This window comes from Peromyscus maniculatus, chromosome 10 (genome assembly GCF_049852395.1).
Source record: "Peromyscus maniculatus bairdii isolate BWxNUB_F1_BW_parent chromosome 10, HU_Pman_BW_mat_3.1, whole genome shotgun sequence".
Lineage (NCBI taxonomy): Eukaryota > Metazoa > Chordata > Mammalia > Rodentia > Cricetidae > Peromyscus > Peromyscus maniculatus.
In genome coordinates, this window is record NC_134861.1 from 84,107,212 (window position 1) to 84,111,563 (window position 4,352).

The window sequence follows — 4,352 nt, forward strand, 5'->3', positions numbered from 1 at the left end:
TTTATTTTTTTCAAGACAGGGTTTCTCTGTGTAGCCCTGGCCATTCTAGAACTCAGTAGACCAGACTAGCCTCACATTCAGATATCTGCCTGCCTCTGCTTCCCGAGTGCTGGGTTTAAAGGCGTGAGTCTAAGGACTAACACTGCCTGGCAGAAGATATTTTTTTCTAAATCCTGTCTTCCTTTCTCTTGGCTATGTATCCAATAGAAAGATTGTTGTGTCTATGGTAATTACATTTTTAAGTTATTTTAAACAACCAACATGCTGTTTCCTATGAGCATCTGATATGGCCAAGTGTGTACAGTCACTCTTTTCTCTACTTCATAGTCTCACCATTGTTTGTTTCTTTTACTGTGGCCATTCTCTTCAAGGTAAATGGATATTTCATTGCAACTTTCACATAAAACCTTTGCTGTTTTTGAAGAAAACATAAATCGCCACATGAGTACATTATATAATCATATGAGACAAAGAAAGCTAACGAGAATAAAATTCCTCATAATGCTCTTCTCAGGACCTGCTGCCACTTGCTTCTACGTGTGTGTGTTTATATTTTAGCTTCCAAACCCAAACTTGTGAGCTTTGTACCATCTGTCACAGAGCATTCTTAGAAGCAGGAGATGGTCACACAGTTTCATGTGTGACTCTGACTGCCAGAGAGGTCAATGTGGGGTCATGATTCAGTCGGTGCCGCTAGTTCACCCTCACTACACAGTTTATCACAGCCAATTTATAAAAGTCTCAGGCCATGGGAATGAGGAAGGTTTCCTGGGTTTCTATCTGTCTGGGGGCCTAAAGTAATGTGGTACTTCTCAAAAGCAAGTCAGTCTTTTACAGGATTCCCACATGCTATATGGTGCCTATAAACATGATACATCCCATCTCTTCTTAACTATAACCCACAAATTAGTGATTTTTACTCTACCATATGATGTTGCAGCCCAATACCAATTTCCTTAAGCCTCAAGACACTGTAGAGAAACTGCTCAAGTACCAGAATGCACCGAACACTGGTGCACTTCTTCCTTTGAATGAAGGCCATTTTATTTATTTATTTTTACTGTGAGTAAGTAGTTATTAGCAGTAACTACATATGTGGCCACTTTTTATGACTCAAACTAATTTTCAGATATACATGTGGAACTGATAATTTTGGCACTGTGTGAGACAATCATCATGACTAGACTATTATATAAATGTATTATATTCTGTGCACAAGGAAAGCAGACAACCCTGCTAATACTTTTCTCCCAACAAAAAAATTGTTTTCCTTGTTTCTCATAATGTTGGAACTGATAAACTTGCATGTAAAACAAACTGCTTCACATTTTATTATGATAAATCTACAATGTGTTATAGTAAAGAAAACTAGCAATAGAATAACTAAAAGTATGTGTCACATGAGAAAGACATAGTTAACTCTTATTACTCTTCATTGTTAAATGGGCTAAGAGGATTTATAAAGCTATGAAATACAACTCTTTAAAATGTTGGCATGAAAATAAAGTTTGCTTTTTTCCATATGAAAAAAGACCATATGACGTAAAGCATGTAATTCCATCCATGGTTTTGAATTTCAACTTTCTCGTATGTGTAGTTTACATATGTTTTAAAATGGTAGAAAGGAACGTTTATTAGCATCTTAAATGATGAAGTTTGGATCTGTTAGTGGCTGCCCAGAACTCTTGAACTTACTCATTCTTTGGGTGGTATTCATGAATGCTAACGATTGAGAAGCTTATCTAAGCTGGTTTTGTGAAAATGTTTCCAGCTATTATTGGAAAGGAGAGGCCCAAAGATGGAAATTCCCAGGGTGCAGGTTAAAGAATGCAGCAGAGTCCTCAAGGGGATGAAAGACGGACTGTCGACCTTCAGGTCAGGAACAAGTCTGTCAGCAACTCCAGGAGCCGATCACTCTTCCACCTGTGGAAACTGTGTTCAGTCTTGCGGTGGGGTTTCTCACCCTGGTGTGGTTCACTCAGCCCTAAAGAGGTGATCGCATTAGGAAGGAAGGCAAAGAGAATTTTAAGTACTTTTCTGGGACTATCTTGTGCATCTGATTCAAGACAGTAATTTCATTCCCCTGTTCCTTCTCTGGATTTTATCCAGTATGTGAGGTTTAGTGATAATTATATTCACAGATACATAAAATTTCGAGGTTAGAATGTTCTTTAGGCCTACCTGATCTGCTGTGTTTTGTCAAGGTATAAACACTGTGAAGGGTGGTGCTGAATTTAGAGTTGCCTGAGTCCAGCCCCGTAGAGACAGACTCTGAAGTTGTCAATCAATGTTTTACGCTGTGTTGCTCTCTGCTCTGAGGAAAATTCATTTGGTGCTATAGAAACCAAGTAAGATAAAGTAAGTTACAGGCTGGAGAGATGGCTCGGTGGCTAAGAGCACTGACTGCCCTTCCAGAGGACTGGGATTCAATTCCCAGCACCCACATGGCAGCTCACAGCTGTCTGTAAGGCCAGTTCCAGGGGACCCAACACCCATAGCAAAAACACCAATGCACATAAAATAAAAACAGAACTAAAAGAAGTTGTAAGTTACATTCTGTGTAGAAAAGAGACTTTGAAAGCAAATGTCCACCAAATTTTAAGATAAAGAGATATGATCATCGATATTAAATGTTCATTATTAACTGCACTTATTATTAAATTCCCAGATTTACAAATTTCTCCTTACAATGTCTAGGAGAAGGTAAATTTGGGACAGTCATATTATGTGGTTCCAGATGAAACCTTTAGGTCCCTCTCTGGCAGCAGTTAAAGATGTGAATCCAAAGAGACCCCTGGTATCATCCCTCTTCATTCTTGAGTGGTAGAGTGGATCCACTGTGGCAAGGCAGGAGTCCATGAGAGTTGAGTTCACCTTCTACACAACTCGTCGGATGCTCCCATGTGAAAATGACATACGTTTGAAAAGCTTTTACTTTCACTAGCCCTTTATAATCTGTCAATTTTAAATGAGAATGGCATCATTCTTACAGTTACTGGGAATGTTACAAGAGCAGTACAGCCAAATACTTAGAAATGATGATCAAAATTATGAGCATTTTTATGGGTGAAGTACTTCTCGAAGTCACCAGATTATAGATAATAAACTCACGTCTAGAAAATTTGTCTTTTGCAATAAAATGTGTTGCATAGTCATAGCATAAGGCAGTAGTTTTGCTGACCTAGGCATAAAGCAAAAACAAAATTCATGTTATTAAAAAGAAAGAAAACCCGCTTTCGGCCGCGGCAGCCATCTTCCAGTAACTCGCCAGAATGACGAACACAAAGGGAAAGAGAAGGGGGACCCGCTATATGTTCTCCAGGCCTTTTAGGAAGCATGGAGTTGTTCCTTTGGCCACTTACATGCCAATCTACAAGAAAGGTGGTATTGTAGACATCAAGGGAATGGGCACTGTTCAAAAAGGAATACCTCATAAGTATTATCATGGCAAAACCGGAAGAGTCTACAATGTCACCCAGCATGCTGTGGGCATCATTGTAAACAAGCAAGTTAAGGGCAAGATTCTTGCCAAGAGAATTAACGTGTGGATTGAGCACATCAAGCACTCTAAGAGCCGAGACAGCTTCCTCAAGCGGGTGAAGGAGAACGACCAGAAGAAAAAGGAAGCCAAGGAGAAGGGCACCTGGGTTCAGCTGAAGCACCAGCCCACCCCACCCAGAGAAGCACACTTTGTGAGAACTAACGGGAAGGAGCCTGAACTGCTGGAGCCCATTCCATACAAATTCATGGCCTAATGTACAAAAAGAAATAAAAGACCTAGACTGTAAAGGGTGTTTCTTAAAAAAAAAAAAAGAAAGAAAGAAATGTAATTGTAGTAGAATATTATTTTAAGGTGTGTTACTTTTGTTTATGTTGCATTTGTTTAACTCTGGGAAGCTGTGTTACTGTGCCTGTGTAAAACACCTGATGTTCTAATGAAGAACTGGCCAATAGCAAGGCGGGAGAAAGGATAGGCGGTGTTGGCAGGCAGAGAGTATAAATAGAAGGAGAAAACTGGCAAGGGGGTTTTGAGACCTAGCAGCCAGAGGAGGAGGATTCCAGGGGCCAGCCACCCTGCTACACAATCAGCAAGCCATGGAGTAAGAGGAAGATTTACAGAGTAAGAGACTGGGAAAAGTCCAGAGGCAAAAGGTAGTCGGGATAAGTTAAGAAAAGCTGGCTAGAAACTAAGCCAAGATAAGGTTGGGCATTCATAATTAAGAATAAGCCTCTGTGTGTGATTTATTTGGGAGCTGGTTGGCAGCCCCCCCCCCCCCCCCCCCCGCCAAAGAGCCAAAAAACAACATGTAACAGGTGAAATAGCTGTTAATTCCAACTGCTTGTCCAATGTC

The 4,352-nt window shown here is 40.3% G+C and overlaps 1 pseudogene; it reads left to right on the forward strand.

Moving 5' to 3' along the window:
- Window positions 1-3,236: 3,236 nt before the first annotated feature.
- Window positions 3,237-3,794, forward strand: LOC102912073 (large ribosomal subunit protein eL21 pseudogene; annotated as a pseudogene).
- The last annotated feature ends 558 nt before the right edge of the window (window positions 3,795-4,352 follow it).